This window comes from Perognathus longimembris, chromosome 16 (genome assembly GCF_023159225.1).
Source record: "Perognathus longimembris pacificus isolate PPM17 chromosome 16, ASM2315922v1, whole genome shotgun sequence".
NCBI classification, from domain to species: domain Eukaryota; kingdom Metazoa; phylum Chordata; class Mammalia; order Rodentia; family Heteromyidae; genus Perognathus; species Perognathus longimembris.
Window position 1 is genome coordinate 13,657,811 of NC_063176.1, and position 19,527 is coordinate 13,677,337.

The window sequence follows — 19,527 nt, forward strand, 5'->3', positions numbered from 1 at the left end:
GGGGACATGACTGTAGATTTTAGAGTAAAATGAGTTTAATGGTCACACTGTATAACTTGAAAAATATTTCTTATATGATCTTCTCTCCTGAAACTCGCAGAAATATTTTTTAAAAATACTAAATCTGTGTCTGATCAGAATTAGGAGAGAAAGCATCCCATTTTCAAATTGCAGATCAGTGTGCCAGCAAATTCAGATCTTCAGAGCAACACTGGCTGCTCAGGTGTCTATGTAGACCAGAGACAAAACAATAGCTATATCTTAATCAGATAGAAAATTCAATTCTAGGCCACTTTTCATAAACTAAATAGTTCATAATGAGATAGAAATGGTCTTAATTTCATTTCTATTCAGCCTTGGAAATGCAATATATATCTTACAAAACTTACAAAATTGTGGAATAATTTGTACATGATGAAAGTAAAAAGATTTCCACAGATTTTTATTCAAAGATATTGGAATAAGTCCAAGTATTAGCGGATCTGCAGTGGAATGACCTTGCCGTTGAGGTAAGATGTCAATTACATTGCCCCACTTGTAAGGACTTGGAAAGACTTGAAAAACATTATGTTAAGTGAAGTAAGCCAGACCCAAAGAAAAGTAGGTTGGATGATTTCCCTCATCAGTAAGAACTAGAATATGCCTATGATATTCTTAACAGGGAAATCTCAATAAACCAATTGCTTAGTGTATAGGACCATATATAATGAAGCACATCACTATGAATTCCAGTATATGGAAAGTAGAAGTTATTATGTCCTATGTAGAATCCTGATTAATGGGGTGATCCAAGGTGACCCAGAAAACAGGGACTGATACCAGTGGTCAAAAACCAAAGGCTGAGTTGGGCCTCTAGCGCATCCCTGAGTCTCAGTCTGCGCAGTGGGCCTGCCACACCTGCTCAGCAAGCTGAATCCAGATTCTGCTGTGTGATCCACTCCCATCCAGGGCCACCAGAGCCTCCTTACCTCAGGAAAATATACAACAGGCAACAGGACGGAGAAACAGACTTACTTGCAGCAGATTCTAAGTAACTCCAAGAAGACTTTGTTATGGCATGTTGGGTGTCAATGAGCTGGCTGTCAGAGTGGCAGAAAGACCACCCACCATTGGCTTCAAAGAACCTAGATGCCACCTTTGGCACTGAGAAGAGTAGAGACAAACAGCTCAAATCGATAAGACAGGCAAGAAGGGCCCGCAGGCCTAGAGACAGAAATGACCGACAGGATAAATACAGACAAGTGGCCACAAACAGCCTGCCGGTGTCTACACAATCCTGTTACAGGGAGGTGAGCGATGTCTTGCTACAACCCGGACTGGGGAGGTTGAAGCTGCGTCCAGCTCCCCAGCAAGTGCCACCCAAGCCTGTATCAGACTCGGCTTGGAAGGATTTCCAGGACGCCTGTCAACGTTGGCTGCTGGGAGAGGCCCAAGTGGAAGAAGGTGCGTCCAAACTCTTACCCGGAACGGACTCAGGGCCCCAAGTTATATCTAACAAGCTTGTAAGAATGAATCATCGGTCCTTCTCGGTAGGCCCGCCTGCAATCGCTACAGAACACCTGCAAGGCACACTGGAATAGCAGTTAAACAATCATTTTGGTAGTCCTAATTTTTCCTTTTTTATAACTTTGGAAAAAAAAACATTTAGAGCAATTTTACTTCCAAATTTTATATCTAGGAACCCATTCCTGATTTTTTAAACCTTTTTCCTAACCTCTGCTTTAACACTTCAGCTTTTATTTGCATTTGAAAAACCCCGTTGAACTTAAATGACAGTTTTGTTCTTAATGCAAGAACTACAAGCTCCAGCACTGTACCAAGCATCTAAACTTAGCATCTTGTAGTTCTTTTTCTTTCGCATTTCTCTTCATTTTCTGCACCCTCTGTCTTGTATGTAAGATCGTTTGATCTGTGGAAGGGAAAGGGAATCACAGAAGCAGCAGGACAGAGGATGAACCAAAGCAACATTGCTACTCGCTTGACACTGACTTGCATATGAACCTTACAACTTGGGGGGGGGGGGGAGAGGGTGTGCTGGGGATAGGGAAGGGCAAGTGGGAGATAATGGGGGGGGGGTGAACAGTGAATAAAAACAAATATAATCCTTACCTTACTTATTTAACTGTAACTCACCTGTTCACCTTTTCAATCAAAAAATAAAAATAAAAATAAAATTTATAAAGAAAAGAAAAGCAGCCTGTTTCCCAGGGCAAGACCTAACAATACCACTCTGTCACAATCCCAGCTCCCATTTCTTTCTTTCCCAAAACAATTTCAACAAGTTTCATTGATCTATTTGCATAACTGCAAGGTTTCTTTTTAAATTTTGATTTAATTTTATTGTAAAGGTGATGTACAGAAGCGTTATAGTTACATAAGGTAATGAGTACATTTCGTATCAAACATTGTTAACCCCTACCTTGTTTTTCTCCCATTTTCCACTCCCCCCCACACTCCCCCACTCCAAGTTGTCAAGTTCATTTCCAACAGGGAGTATCACTGTTGCATTGCTTCCCCCTTTGTCTCACCATTTCGTTATTTCCTTTCCGTTTCCCAAATCAGATAGATATATATACAAGACACAAGGCACCAAAATAAAAAACAGTGACAACACGGGATCAACGAAAAGGAGGACATTTAAAAAAAAAAAGAAAAGAAATGATTTTACATTGTACATTAAATACAAAACCAGGGCTGGGAATATGGCCTAGTGGCAAGAGTGCTTGCCTCCTACACATGAAGCTCTCGGTTCGATTCCCCAGCACCACATATATGGAAAACCTCCAGAAGGGGCGCTGTGGCTCAGGTGGCAGAGTGCTAGCCTTGAGCAAAAAGAAGCCAGGGACAGTGCTCAGGCCCTGAGTCCAAGGCCCAGGACTGGCCAAAAAAAAAAAAAAAAAAAAAAAAAACAAAAATGCACCCTCTTGTGTCCATATCTTGGAGTTCATTTCGATAAGCATCATTTCATATGGTCATATGAACATAGCTACTGAGCTATTGTGATCCTCTGAGAGTACTATCCTAGAGAGCTAATTATTAGAAATGAAGGAAATCATGGAGGCTATGCTTCTTTGTGTCTGGCTTACTTCATTTGGCATGCTTCATATTTTTTCCTTCATATTCCTTGTTTGTTCAGCCTGTTCCTACCAGTGCCCACCACCAGATAGTCTCTTTCTGTTTCCCTAATCCCCATTCCTCTCTTGATCCGCAGCTTCCATTGAGGGTTTTTCATCTTTTTTGCACTTTGCACTCTTCTCCTTAGTGGCCCCTTAGTGAGATCCACATTCTAAGATTTTCTGTATACACAGCTACATATATGGATGTATGTCCATGTACATATGTGTACAAACATGATATTTTGGTGGGGGTTTTTTGAGACTGGTTTGTCTCATTCAGTATGGTACCCTCAAATTGCATCTTTTTTCCTGCAAATGACATGATTTCAATATTCTTTATGGCTGTGTAACACAGTATAGCATATACATGATGTTTATAGGATGAATATGATAAGTGAATGACTAAGGAAGAATATATATATATACATATATATGTGAATGTGTGTGTGTGTGTGTGTGTGTGTGTGTGTGTGTGTGTGTTGGGCTGATTCTATTATTTGGCTGTTGTGAACAGCTCCATAGTAACCACGCATATTCAGACATCTTGGCTTTGCTTTGGAAGAATGACCAGCAGAGATATGTGGGAACATAAGAAAGATCTACTTTTAGGCTTTTGAAAAAGCTTCATATTGATTTCCATAGTGGTTAAACTAATATACATTCCCAATAGCATCGTAAAGGTTTTCTTTTTATTTCATATTGCCATCATTTGTTATTGTTTGTTTTCTTGATAGCTGCATTCTGACTGAAGTGAGATGGAACCTTAGTGGGTTTTTGTTGTTATTTGCATTTTATTTATGGCTTAGGGTAACAAACAGATCTATATGTCTCCAATTTTGTGTTCCATTTGTGTCTCTTCTTGTGAGAAATGTATTCAGTTCATTTGACCATCTATGAATAAGATTCATCCCCTGCTTTTTATTTTTTATTTTATTTGTGAATATTGGATATTATTTTTTTCGTTGAATACTGGTGAAGATTTTCTCCTATTTTGCAGGTTGAGTATTGGTTCTTGGTTATTTATTTTTTATATTATTAATTACATTTTAATGCCCTTAGTTGGACATAGGAATTACCATTCATCTAATCAGTTTATAAGTACAATGCACTTCAGTGAATGCATCCCCTTTTGTCATTTTCCCTTTTCCTTCCCAGCCTAACCCCTTCCCTCCATTTTCTAAGTTTGAGCAGATATAGTCTCATTTGTCAAAAATTGCTCCTACTTATTGCAGCTTTGGAGAGGTTGTCACAAAAAACATACTGTTGCTTATAATTTCCAGGATTTTTCCTGCATTGTCCTATGGAGATTTAAAGTTTCAAACCTTACTTGAATTTTTGGACTGAATTGGAGTTGACTTTTATACAGGGTGAGAGGTAGAGGTACAATTTCAGTCTTACGTAGGTAGATCTCTAGTTTTTCCAGTACAACCTTTTAAAGAGAATGTATATTATCCATTATACGTTCTTCTAATGAGCTGTATGTTTGTGTGGTTTCTTCCAGCTATTTTTCATTATGTGATGGGTCATTGCATCTATTTTGTGTGTTTCTGTATGTACTAATACAAAGCTGTTTTTTATGTCTCTATACTATACTTTGAATTCTGATAGTGAGATACCTCCAGCATTGCTCTCTTTTTACATAGAATTTTGTATCCTGTTCTTCTATGCATCTGTATGTATTTTGGATTGATTTCTGTGATGTTTTGAGGAATGATAGTGAAATTTTAACGGCTACTGTGTTGGATAACGCTTGCTTTTGGCAGGATGACCACTTTCAAGATATTTAATCCTGCCAGTCCATGAGACATCATCTTCTGTTGTTTTCATTAGTTCCTTTATTCAAGGTTTTACAGATTTTTGTTGTTGTTTTGTTTGTTTTATGATACTGGCATAGGATAAAATCTAGGTATTTTACTGCTTTTGAGTCTGTTGTGAATGGAAATGTTTCCTGATTTCTTTTTCAACAGAATGAAGTGGTAAATACTTTCAATGAACCAATTTGCCTCATCCCTACATTGTCCAGGAGATGGGGGCCTGTGGTTGAGTTGGCTGAGCCTTCTAGCACATCTTTTGTGGGTTCTGAGAGGGAATTTTCACCGTAAAGCTGAACATAAGACATGAAATGTCTGACTTTTTAAACTCCATTCCAAATTTTGAATTCGATTTTTGAATCCATCTTTTTTCTGTTATTCTTGACAAAGCCCTTAGCTAACATGGAGGTTGACAGTAATTATCAGTAGAAACAACAAGACACTTCAATGTCACATTATCTTAATTAGTGCCCAATTATGCTAAATTATTGCCACTTGAAAACTGCAGGAATATCATTTACAGTGTTAATCATATACTATCCCATAGAATTTTACATATGTTTGTTATTGTTATGTAGTCACTCTTAATGCATTTAGAATATAGCTTATCAAGTTTGGAACAAATATAACCATTAGATTTTTAATATGATTATTCATTACCATTGTAATTAGAAAATTAACATTTCATAGAATTACATGTATGACTTCTTAAATTGAGAAGTTAAAACAGAATTGTCTCTGTTCTTTTCAGGATGAATTTGCTTTCTGTAATATTAAAATATAGAAATATATGTAACATATGTACAACAAAAAGCAAAATATCAAACTGAACACTCAAAATTTAACTAAACATGGAACAATAGGTATGTTAGATATTCAAAATTCCATGTATTTAGACAATTGCTCATATAAATGAATTCCGTATATTAGATTTTAAAGTTTAGCTAAATATAAGAAATAGTAAAAAGGTGTTGCCATTTCTAAATCAAACTTCTGTTTATTTGAAGGTCCTATATTCTCCAACCTCCAGACAATACATACTATATTTCAGAAGGTATCCTTTAGTGAAAAGAAAAATTGAGAAATACTTAAAAAATAAAGACACTAAAACAACTTTAAACAAACACACACACACACACACACACACATCGTGCGTGCGTGTGTGCATGTTTTTTGAAACCTTTGCTATCAGTTCCTTAGGTAAGCTTTTCTAAGGAGGACTACTGTATCATATGACAGATACATGCAGCATTGCCTAATGACCTCTAGAAAAATTTGAATCCACTTAGCACCTGCATATTAACACAATTGTTGATCACATCCACATCTATCTTGGAGTGCTATTATTCATTATTAGTAATGATCTAGTAGAAAGATAATAATTCATTAACATTTTCTTTTCAATGAAATATTAAAGTATATTCCCTAACTATTGATATATCAAAGCATTTACTGACCAAACTAGATCACACTTATATTAAAACATGCTTACACAGCTATATAAGCATAATATAATAATACAAATGCCCAACCAGACCTTTCATCCACATTTCCATGGGCTAATTCAACTTTCCTTAGTGTTCTCTGATAACCTTTGCAAATATATTAAAATTTTAATGATTTTCATATACCATTTTAGTCTCTATAACTATATAATTTTAATGTCATATGAACTGAGCCATTTTTAAATGGCTCATTTTTAAATGGTAACTTAATCATATAATAAATTTTTATGTAGTTTGATGCACATGACATCTTGACATTCAACCTCAAGTTGTTCATCATTAGAATGAGCATAAAGATAAAAATGATTTAAAAAGCTGTTGCTTTCTATCATTTGAATATGTTTATACTTTTTGGATTTGTGTAACAATTTACATTGGTAATCATCTAGATAATTCAACCCAAAGCTTATTTTGAAAGATCCATACAGTTAAAAGAAAAAAATAGAACTTTCTTTCACAAATCATTTATAATAAGGTACAATACCTTATTCAAATTTTAACATGTAGGTTTGGAGCTCATTTCTTCACAACTATGAAAAGATTGCAATAGTATCTATGGCATTTGAATGAATTTTTGTCATTTTACCAAATGTGTTTTCAAAGACTGATTTTGTGACTGAATATTGATTAGCATGAAAACGACTGATACCCAGCCTTCAGAGAATTTTTATTAAAGGTGTCTTTCTGTGCATAGAAGTGCAAATCCTGAAGGTAACAAGTGACTCTCAAAGACTTGGCAGGAATAAAATGTATACAGAAAATTGGGGAGGAAAGGATTATTTCTACCTTTTAGTAAATTTCAATTTAAGAATTACATTGTCAGTCCCAAATGATCACAAAATCAGTATAATCTGATACAACATTAACTGTTTTTGTTGTGATTGTATTGTCCTATAATTTGTACAATTTGACTGAAAGAGAAACTAAAGGGTTAATAATCATATTATTGCACATTTAATAGTTAATATATTTATAAGTCAAGTAAAATTTTATTAGTTCAGCTAACTGCACTTATCTACTATCTTTTCATGAAACATACATTTGATATTTCTATGTATATACAAATCTTTGTAACACACATATATAACATACATCTTTTTTAACATTTTCTGAGTTCAATCTGTTGAAATAAGGCAGAACATACAAAAGGAGTAAAAAATTTCTCTTTTAGCTAATGTAAAACAGAGAAGAATGTCTCTAAAGAAACTTTTTTTGTGTGTGTTTTTGGGAACAAAGTCTCCTTATGTAGCTCAGACTGGCTTTGATCCAGTCTCTAAGGAAATTTGAAAGCAATTAAATAGAGAATGTATTGTAAGGGGTTCGGTGACACAGTCACTCTGAGGTTAAGAAAAAATTTGAGGAAAGAAATAAAAATATTTTGATTAAGCACCTTGAGATGCAATTTTCAGCTCTAGAGCATTTTAGTTGGTGTGTACTACAGCATGCAAGAGTTCTCTGTGGTGTTGTGATTAGGTGTAGCTGGTTAACTCAGCTAATTGAATTTAGTTCAAGACCATGTACAGTTCTGCAGCTGTAGGAATAAAATAAAATAATAAAATGAATATTTTAAGGTCAATCCTTAAAATACAAATTGATAACTCAAAATAGGCAAAGAACTCCCTACATCCAAAGAATAACACAACAACAATATTAATAATAATTATTTTACTAAATTTTGCTTAAACATATTTGAAAGCTTGCATATAGAAAACTAGCTCCCCAAAATACATCACCTACAGAACTTTATGGGAACTTTGTCCAATTTGTAAAGATATACAAGCATTAAGTTATCAGGACAGAGGGAAAAGTTGTGTTACAAAATTTTCATAAAGTGAGTAAGATGAGAGAGGAAAAGGAAAGGGAAAAGAAAATACTAACTTATCAACTTACACAGCACATAAAAGTAAAGAGAACAGGAAGGAGTAAAGAATATTGTAAAATACAGCTACAAAATAAACCAGAAACAAAAACAAAACCCAAACAATGGACTGTGATATAGTTCAGTCGCAAAATGCTTGCCTAGCAAGTACAACATCCTGGGTTCAATCCCCAGTACCAAAAAAGAAAAGACAAAAAAAAAAATCTAGCTAAATAAAACCATATTGCACATATGCTTTATATACCAGATTTAGAAAGGTGCAAATTTAAATTTGAATATCTCCTTCATACCACTTCTCAAATTCCAAATGCATACATTTTTACAGTATATTATTTTTAAATAGGTAAGTGATATAGATGATTAGATCAGACATAATTTAAAGTTATTAACTAAGACCTACTAAGTATTTCTATTTATGATGATGAAATGATTCCTTTATTTTAAATCTACTTAAGCAAATCAATTCAAATATTATTTATTATTATTTTTGTGACCATCTGACACTATATTCTATGTCTTGTTTGTTTTATATCTCCTGTACCAGTGTTTATGTTTGAAATAAATATATATTTAATAGTGCTCATGATCATTGCTTGAATGAACAAATCATAATTATGCAAAACCATTTACCATGTTGAGAGAATGACCAAAAGAGCAAAATTGGAAATATAGTTACATATTTTTTCTTCAGTTCATATAATGTCTGTTATAATTTCAGCAATAAATTTAATCATTCGTGTATAGTATTAGTATTGCAATCAAATAAATTATGTTAGAGGATATAGTTGGTTGATGTACTAGTGCATAATTAGCATTAGGGATAAGTTTTCCATTAAAAAACCATAATCAGAATTACATCTATCAAAAGTAAATGCCTGAATGCTGGGGTCATTAGTAAGTCCTTCTGATGGTCTTATCCTGCCTGTCAGTCTCTGCCACAAATCTACTTCTGTAACCAACCTGCTCTCTGGAACATGAAGCTCAATTTATCTATCCAAGGAGAACCTCAAAGAATGTATAAGAACACAAATAAAATCAGTAGAGTGAGAGACATGCTGTCTTTATCAAAATGAGAAATAATGAAAACCAGAGAATATCCCTGTTTCAGGTCACTTGATTTAAGAGAACCTAAAATGTAGAACCTCTCATTTAGTGAGGTCTGAATGTTTACGTTCTCAGGGCTGTCGTTTTAGAGGCCAAAGTCATTTACTCTACTTTCTTGCTGTTTTGTCCAAGGGGGTTTAATGTTTGAGTGTGAAGGAAGCATGGAGCAGCTGCTGCAGCTGGAGGGGCTCTGTGGAAAGAAGGAGGAAAATGGAGTTAATGACCCAGTCCTGGCTGAGTTTCCGAGTGCCTGTAACTATCTCAACAATATCCCAAGGGATATTGTAAGTCCTGCTGGCTTTTGTTAGGCATTTATATAAGGTCTACAGACCTGTCTTCTGCTCAACCCCAGCTCCTTGCAGCAGGTAGGTTAAAATCTTCTGTACGCAGCATTGTTATGCAAGTATAAACTGCTCCTTGGAGACAAATCTTTACTTGTGTTATTTAACACTCAAAATTTCTGGGGTCTTGCATATGGATTAGGAAGCTTCACAAACAATACATATGTATGCACATATATACATATATAAACATGCATTACTTATATACATACAATCATTTACACAAATATATATCTTGATCAACATAAAACAGCAATTTAAGGGACTGCTTAGAAGGAGCCAAGGAAGTAGGATAGATGGTGAAATACATTTTGAAAGGGGATGAAAATGGTTGGAAAAGTTTGCAAGTAGGAAGATTCAGCAAGGAAACCTGTTGAATTGTTTAGAACGGAGGGAGAGAGTAACAGGGTACATATTATAAACATGTATGGAAATGTAACCTTGAAACCTCCTTTTGTGTAACTCATGTAGTACACTAATTTTAAAAATGAGAAGGAAGAGCTGGCAATAGACGATTTCAGGTCACAGTAGCAGAAACAATGCCCATCTTTAGAATTACATGTGACACATAAACAATCACAACCACTGTAACTACTTAAGTGTTTAAATTCAACTGAACTGATAGTGATAAGGTACAATTATCTATAATTTAGCTCCATCTCCCCAATATCTGACTTTTAAACTATTTGTCCTACATACAAAGCAAAAGCAGGACCCAACCTTTTTTTTTTTTTTTAAAAACCCAGAAAGCACTGTTTCTGTCATTTTATTCCATGCGGGAAATGCCTTAGAGATGATAATCCTGTCTCGTGATCTCATGGAATATTAGTAAAAGCCAAGGCATTCATTTTTTTTAAATAAAATATCTTTGGTTTCAAAAGTTTTACTATTGATATTTTGAATTCCTCTCTCTAAGGATGTACTGTGAAGTTCATGATCCTAGATACTTGCTTATCTTTTTTTTTTTTTTTTTTTTTTTGGCCAGTCCTGGGCCTTGGACTCAGGGCCTGAGCACTGTCCCTGGCTTCTTCCCGCTCAAGGCTAGCACTCTGCCACTTGAGCCACAGCGCCGCTTCTGGCCGTTTTCTGTATATGTGGTGCTGGGGAATCGAACCTAGGGCCTCGTGTATCCGAGGCAGGCACTCTTGCCACTAGGCTATATCCCCAGCCCTTGCTTATCTTTTGACTAGTATTGTTCAATGAGCAGAACAATAGGAGACATGTTTCATTTGCCTGTAACCTTTTGACCCATTGCAATTCTTGTCGCTATAACAGAACTGGAGTTCCTGAATACTTGTCTCCTCCTATTATTTTCATTTTATCAGAATTAATACCTGTGCATAATGTAACATCTATTTGTTTTATGACTTGTAAGATAAAGTCATCCCGAACTTCCTCCCTTTCCTTACATTTTAGCTTCCAAGTAGGACTACTTGAATTTCTCTGCATGAATTAGTTGGAGATTTTCTTCAAGGTCTCTAAATAACATGTTTGTGTGGATAATAATCTCATTTATAATTTTTAGCCATTTTACATCAATTTCTATTTAAAAAATGTAAAGACTCATCTCTTCTTATACCCAGTCCAGATTTCCAATTCCCAAGTCTTATTCTTTTTTCAGGGGTATGGTTGTGAATTTACATGACTGTTAATATGTCATTGATCTTCACCAGTAAGCCATGCAATATTTTGATACCGCCTTTTCTTTCACAGTGCTTCATTCTGTAGAATTAACAATTTTTCTTCTACTGAGCGAGCTATGCACTAGTAAGTGAACCCCACCCTTCCCAGCTGTTCATCTCTGTCAATGTGTATGTGTTCAGAAACACCCATTTCACTGCACTAATGTAGGCTCCTTTCTGTTTGTTTTGGGGCACAATTGTTCTTCATCCCTCCCATCACTATACTCAAATTTTTATTCAGCATATCCTCCTATATCCAATTATTCATGTTGTTTTATTACTTTTATTGCAGGAATTTTTTTCCTGAAATCTAATGAATAACACTATGGAAAAATTCTGCCATTAAATTTCTACATCAAGTTACGAGAATTGTGTTATTCAAGCTGGGTTCTGGTGACACACACTTGTAATTCTACCTACTTAAGAGAAAGCTAGTTCTGAAAGTTTTATCTCGTTCAAGGCCAGCTTAGTCAGAGAAAAGTCTATCTATGATATTCTGTCTCCAAATTACCAAAAAGCTGTGCTGGAAGGATGTCTCTTTAGTACCTGGATTGTAGCCAACTCATCAGGTGGAATCCAAATCTGTAGCTAACAAGAAAACAAAGACTATGTTGACCTCATTGAGACAGTAGTCAGACCTTCCTATTATGCCTAATATTTTAGCAGGGGGAATTGGCTCTTTGCTTGGAAGAACTTAGTAAAGCTAATTTATCTGACTGAAAAAGTCAACACACAAATGCAGTAGTGGTACTCACTTGACAATATGTTGAAAATGTAGATGGGGACTGGAGGGAAAAACTGGGAGAGAGCCAGGAATGGGCCAACATTGTCCAAAAAGAAATGTATTTTTTACATAACTATAACTATGACTTACTTAACTATAACCCCTCTGTACATCACCTTTATAATAACAATTAAAAAATCAATGACATTAGGTGGCTTTGGGTGTAGTAGTTTTCGTAACATTCAAGCACAGATGTATAGCACTATGCAAAAACAAATAGATTCACTCTGAGAATTAAAAGAAAATCCAGTAAAACTTGTCTATTGATTTCATTCATTCAAACCTAGGGTAGAAAAATACCTGACTCATACAGTTATCTGTATTTGTTGCTTGGAATTTTGGCTTCTATGAATTTTACTTTATCCTAGCAGGCCACAGTGACTTCCATCACCAGGGACTCGATGGCTTCTCTTTCCTCCCAATAATAATGATTTCCAAAGTCATGTACAGAGATTCTACTTCTCTACTTTCAGAGAAAAAGCAGCCCAATAACTTCTTGAAACCCAATGGAAAAACAGAAAATTTCCATAGTGAATCTCATAAAACATTCATAAGCCTTGGTGTATTCTGTGTGTGTATGAGAGAGACAGAGACAGACAGAGACAGAGAGAGAGACAGAGAGAGAGACAGACAGGCAGGAAGGCAGGCAGGCAGACAGAGATGCAGACAGACTGACAGACAGATGCATCTGTAGAAGCTCTGTAGATTACATCTTCTGTTTGTGGATGACAAGGTGGAGTGCCTCATTTGGACACAAGAGAGGAGTAGTTCTATCACATACTCCTCTCCTGCTCTGCATTCCCAAGGCTCAGAAACTTCTTTTCAAAGATGGTCTCTTTTAGACTACATAGACTCTTTTGACAGAATGGGTCTGAAATGGTACAGTGTGTAGATTGTAACCTTTTCTATCTTTTATGAATATAGTTATGTTCACCTTCAATGGAGCCTTGACAGAATTTACCCTACTCTCCATGATAGAGCAGGTGTTCATGTACAAAGCACAACACTCCCTTGTGTGCTGAAAATAGCAACCTTGTCTTGCTCTCCTAGTCCATGCACACTTGCGATTTATACCTTAATACAAAGTAATACCTTTCTAATGCATTCATCCAGCTATGCCATACATAGAAAGTAAATCATGCCTGTGTTGAGAGGGGACGGATTGCAATTGTTCATTGATGTACTCACAAGGACTCACTAGCTCTGTGATCAGGGTCACTTGTAAGGCTGTGATAAAATGCCACATGAGAATAAATGTAAATTGGCAGAGATTTTGTCAATATTATTTGCTTTCTGCCACAGTTAAAAAGAAAGCACAGGTGTTTGCATCAAAATTTTATAGACAGTAAGAGGAAAATAATATGGTACACTTGAGTAAGTAGGATTTTATTGAAAAATATAATTTCAAACATCCTGTCTCAGAGACGTATTTTGGCCACAGTGTTTGAATCCAGTGATTCTCAAGTATTATTTAGTCAATGAAAAAGGCAAAGCAATGTTTTTATAAAGAACATGAGCCCTCAGATCCTCTTTAGGAATAATTATTTCATCTGGCACTGGCACCTCACATCTATAATCTTAGCTACTCAGGAAGCTGAAATCTGAGGATCTTACTTCCAGGCCACCCAGTGAAGAAAGTCTATGAAATTCTTATCTCCAACAATCCAACAAAAAGCTGGAATTGAGCTGTGATTCAAGTGGCAGAGTGTTAGCCTTGAACAATAAAGCTCAAGGACAGCACCCAGGCACTGAGTTCAAGCCTCATACTCACACAAGAAGGAAGGAAGGAAGGAAGGAAAGAAAGAAAGAAAGAAAGAAAGAAAGAAAGAAAGAAAGAAAGAAAGAAAGAAAGAAAGAAAGAAAGAAAGAAAGAAGGAGGGAGGGAGGGAAAATTTAGTGAAATCAGTGTTAGCATAGATCAAATAGTATGTTGTTTTTTCTTGATTAAGCAAAATTGATATTTGTTTCTCATTTATTTTGTGATTTGGGATGATATATCTTTTGTTTTAATGAGGTAAACAGTTCCTTTCCTCTGGGTAGATGGCGATTCTATTTTTATTGTTTCCTTTCTAACGTAACACATTATGAATTGCACCTTTCTTGTGGATTTATTAGACAAGCCGCTCACATAATAAGTTAGGTTTGTCTGTTTGATATTTGACTGGAGGAAAGCCACCCTGTCACCTTTGGTCACACCAAGTACGTTGCATGTGCTCATGTCCGCCAGATCTCTAGCTTCCTATCAATGGGCTGGTTTCTTATGCAATACTTTTAAGAACCCATTTTATAACTGCAGGATTTGATAATGTTGAGTCAGGAGATGACTAGAAGGAAGGAAAGCAGAAAGAAAAGAAAGGAGAGAGGCAAGATAAATGAAGTGGAATAATTTGCTTCTTCATTTGATCTTTTGACCTGGTTTTGGCTGAGAATGATGAACTGAAACAGAGGCACTTTGTATGTAAGCAGGTAGTATCTGTTTGTTTATTTACAAAATATGGCAAAATAAAAATAGACAAAAGCTTTTGTCAGTGTAATTTTCCTTTCCAGGAATTTAAAAGAAAACTGATGCTTACATTCAACAGATTCAGGGAAAGGGTACTCTTAAACAGGTAAATCATTTGTAAGGTGGAATCTTAAATGCCATCTTCATATATATATATTAGAAGTATGTCTGGCTGGCTTTCCTATGAGGACGCTAGAAACAGGAAGAAGAGTTTTGTTCCATATAACAAAGAAAAATAAATATCACTGTGAACAAAATGATTTTCACTTGAACTAAATCAATATCATACTTATATGTGTTTGCCAGTACTGGGGCTGAAGATTCTCTCTCTCTCTCTCTCTCTCTCTCTCTCTCTCTCTCTCTCTCTCTCTCTCTCTCTCTCTCTCTCTCTCTCTCTCTCTCTCCTTCAGCTTCTAACAATTGAGCCTCTCTTCTACTTATGGCTTTATATGGGGTAATTGGAGATAAGAATCTCATAGACTTTTTTGTCTGGGCTAGATTTGAACCATCATCCTTAGACCTCAGCCTCAGGAGTAGGTAGGATGTCAGAACATCACTCTCTTGACAGACCCATTATTCTAACTCTGCACAATGACAGACAATACACAGCGGACATGTTTATCAAGCAATAAAATTAGAAGCCTACAGGACAAATGAGAAGCTACAAGATATTTGTGGGACTATCCAAAAATAACCATCAGAACTACTTGAGGGAAAACTATTATAAAATTTGTAGACATTTCTGTATCTTTTACTCAAACATCATTTATTCAAATCTTTCTTTAAAACATTTAACTGAACTATAAAAATTTCTCACTGTTATGGGGTATGCTTAGATATTTTGATAAATGTATACCTTTTAAAATGTTCAAATCAGGATTAATTTTTTTCTCAAACATATACCATTTCTTTGTGATGCAAATGTTTACCTCCCTTTCTTCTAGCTTTTGTGAAATATACAATAATCATTATCTATAGTCACGATCTATGGAACAGAGTGATGGAACTGCTTACTCCAAACTATAAGTTATTGCCTCTGTTCAGCCTCCACCTTCTATGTTGTCTATTCTCCTTTACCTCTGGAGTCCACATTATGCATTATATAAGAGATTTGAATTTGTGTCTGTTAAAAGACTAACATAGGTGACATCAAATGATTCCCATATTATTTATCTGTTTTTCAAACTTATATTAATGTAATTTTTAAGAATTCCATTGTCTTCATAGACTGCGTTCCTGAATGGCAACTTGTTTATACAACTACTTAGAGATAGTAAAAATATGTAAACTTGAAAAAGTTCATGAAATGAAGTCCTTAAAGAAGTGTGCATGGAGGTAGGGCTGTTTTAGCATATTAATAGAAGTCTATAGCAAGGTACTGGTAGGCTAACAACTGTAATACTACATATTCAGAAAGTTGAGAGCTAGAGGATTGGTTCAAAGCCAATTGGAGCAGAAAAGTCTACAAGAGTCCATCTACAACGTAACTAGCCAAAAACCAGGCCTCAAGGAGTGGCTCAAGTGATACAATACCAGCCAATCAAGCAAACTGAAGAAAAATAATCAAGCCAAATTAGTCCATAGCCCTTACTTCCAAGAAGAAAAATAGTAAGGCTGTAAATCATGACAAAAGATTCATTGAAAGGATTTTATGTCTTGACTGAATTATCAGAATCTATGACATTCTGTAGCATATTTTAATGTTTTTCTTTCTTTTTTAATGCTGATACTAGGGCTTGAACAAGTACTGAACACTGCCCTTTAGGTTTATTGCTCAAGGCGGATGCTCTACCACTCGAGCCACATGTCTTACTTTCAGTGGTTAGTTAGAGATAAGAGTTTCACAGACCTCCCTGCTCAATCTGGATTTGAAGTTTAGTCCTCAGATCTCAGCCTCTTGAGGAGCTAGGATTGTAGCATGAGCTAGCAGCAACCTGCTCAAGCATTTTTTTTTAAAGAAAGCTCACGTTTTGTTTAGATTCATTGAATTAATCATTGTACCATCATATTGATATTCATTGAATTCAGCCTCTACATCTTCTCCTGCAATTATATATAACCAGCTCTACAGCTTTGGGTTGTATCTTGATTAATGCAGACAAAGCCAGCTGGAAATGGTAGAGAGAAGTGAATGCAGACAAACCACCATTTATGCGTGACTGAAAAGACAGCATTTACTGTGGGAAGGCAAAACAGAAGCAACTAGCCTGTCTGTTAAACATTACAATTGTTCTCAGACCCTAAAATTCTTCCTAATACATGGCAGACACATTTGACTTTCAAGAGGAGCAAATAAATCACGTAGAGTTGACAAACTTATAAGTAAAAGCCATAAGGATAACAAGATCACTTAGCCCTTATTCCAACCTACACAGGAAGCCAAGCATACACAGTGCCATGCTGTAGTGGGAAAACCATTGAGCTAATTACTTTTATTGCTATCCTGTCCTCTCCCTGGAGTTCAGTATATTTTTTTAATTCAATCACAAAATTTGCTTATTCACTTGTAACAGATCCCAGCTGCACAGAAATTGCATTCCATGTTTCTAAGCTAATGTGGGAAACATTAAAGTTTAAATACTTCAGCATAATTACATTCTATCCCAAGTCTGTGTTTGTTTGTATGTTTATTTTAATTTTTAAAATTTTTAATTTTTCCAAAACTAATATATCAGGAAGCATCTTTTGTGGCCAAAATATATTATTCTAGTGGCAAGTCCATGCTTGGAAGTACTTGAATGGTCGATCTTTCATTTAAAATATATGTTTGTATGTATGTATGTTTGTATATGTGTGTATGATGTGATATATATGTATAATATATATGATTTATAGATGGTATATATATATATATATATATATATATCCGGAAATCATCTGAGGTAACAGGATTCACACATATGGAGGTAACAAGATTGCTGCCGTGGCCAGTTAGCAATTAGCATTAGCCCTCACAGGCTAGCCAAGTTGATTGTGTTCATCTTCTCTCAAACCAAAATTGGTACATTTTGAGTGGCCAGTAATTTATTTAATAGGATGAAGTAAGTATTATAAATTAGGGGACCTTACTTTTTCTATGTTGCTTTTTTGTTTTCTTTTAGGGTGGAGGAGAGAGTCTTGCTTTATTGCCCACTTGGTCCCTAAGTCATGGACTAGAGCCAATCTCCCTGCTTCAATCTTCCCACCACCAACTGAAGCCGAATAGACTAGAGGAAAATGAGCTGTGGTAGACTTACGACAAATACAGGACATATTCCTTCGTGTACTTCTCTTAAGATGAACAGACCAAAGTCATTTAGGGGAAAATGAAGCAAGATAACTTGAGGAAACTGAGGCCTGGTGAAGGCAACTCAGAAATGGTATTTAGAAACATAGAAGTGGCATCTTTGCTTAATGCATAAATCCAGTGGTTATCGGAATATTTAAACTTTGAACATTTTCCACTTTTTCATGATTCCTAATAATAAGTCCCACATTCATCTCCTCATACCTCTATGTAACTCAGTTGTACATGACAAAAATATTTTTTCATATAACTCATTTTGGAAAAATATTGCTGTATAGTTTTAAACAAGTTTCATAATCAAATGAAAGTCAAAGGTGTCTGAAAACGTTTTGATCAGGACATATTTGCTTTCTTATTTACTAGCATTGGTTCACTTTTCACTTCAAGAAATGAAGAATATCACCTTTATTTTCATCTTCAATATTTTTCTGATAAATTTATTTCCACCACACCTGTACCAGGGGGATTTCATTTAAAAGTTGATTTCTTTAAGAGAAAAGAAAGCTTCAAAAAAATAGCTTTTTCAGTGGCTCACTCCTGTAATCCTAGCTACTAAAGGAGAAATAGGTAGGAAAATCGCTAGGAAGACTATGATCCAAGGACACACCATCATGAGAACTTATCAAAGAAATAGCTAAAACAAAAATATGAAAGGGAACCTGTTTATCAACCTTGCAATACTGTACTATTTGCATACATTAGATATGTATATATGTTATATATATACATATATATAAATTTAATTGGTTAACTCTCCTGTTTTGTGCCTTCTTAGATATTTGTGCATTTCGCAAATTTGTTGACAATATCTTTTGTTATCTTTTCAGTATCTGTATGTTTTTCAAATGAAATGTCCTCTTTTATTGTTGATATTTATAATTTATGTATTTTCACTTTTTCCCATAGTCTGGCTAGAGTTTTGTCAGCTTTATTGATTTTTTGTGAAGAACTAAATTGATTTCTTCATCCTTTTTTTACTTGTTCAAGGTTTAATTTGCTCTTTGATTTCTAGTTTCTTAAGGTTAAAAACATTTCAGACTCTTTTTCTTTACTTATATAAACTTTATCTATTATCATTTTTCCTCTTTAGTTGCACTCACCAATCATAATATGTTGAGTTCTACAATAAGTATATGTCAACATTCTAAAAACCTTTCAACTGTTTTCATTTTCATCAACTTTAAATCATTTTTTAATTTCCAAAATCATGAAATCATTTAGAATTGTATTTCATGATTGTCTATGGCATTTTCTGGTATTAAATCTTATAACATGTATTTCCAAATTCCCCATTATTTTGCTAATATTGTTACATTTTTACTTTTGAGTATGAGATAAAAAGATAATGCATTCAGTGCTACTTTAAATCTGCACTTTTTACTTCCAATCGTATTTTAATACATGTTGATCTAAGTGTCTATCAGGCCACATAGTCCTCGGTGTTTATCGAAAGTTGTTAGAGTTTTATTCATCTGAAAGGTATTTTAACTGTGGATCCTTAAAAATGACATCCATC

General features: G+C 35.0%; 1 long non-coding RNA gene across 1 annotated transcript; it reads right to left on the reverse strand.

The window, feature by feature from the left end:
* Positions 1-1,445: 1,445 nt before the first annotated feature.
* Positions 1,446-18,052, reverse strand: LOC125364586. The gene is made up of 3 exons (XR_007213536.1): positions 17,918-18,052; positions 13,123-13,127; positions 1,446-1,456 (listed from the first exon to the last, which is right to left on the reverse strand). It is a non-coding gene; the product is annotated as an uncharacterized LOC125364586 (long non-coding RNA).
* Positions 18,053-19,527: the final 1,475 nt, after the last annotated feature.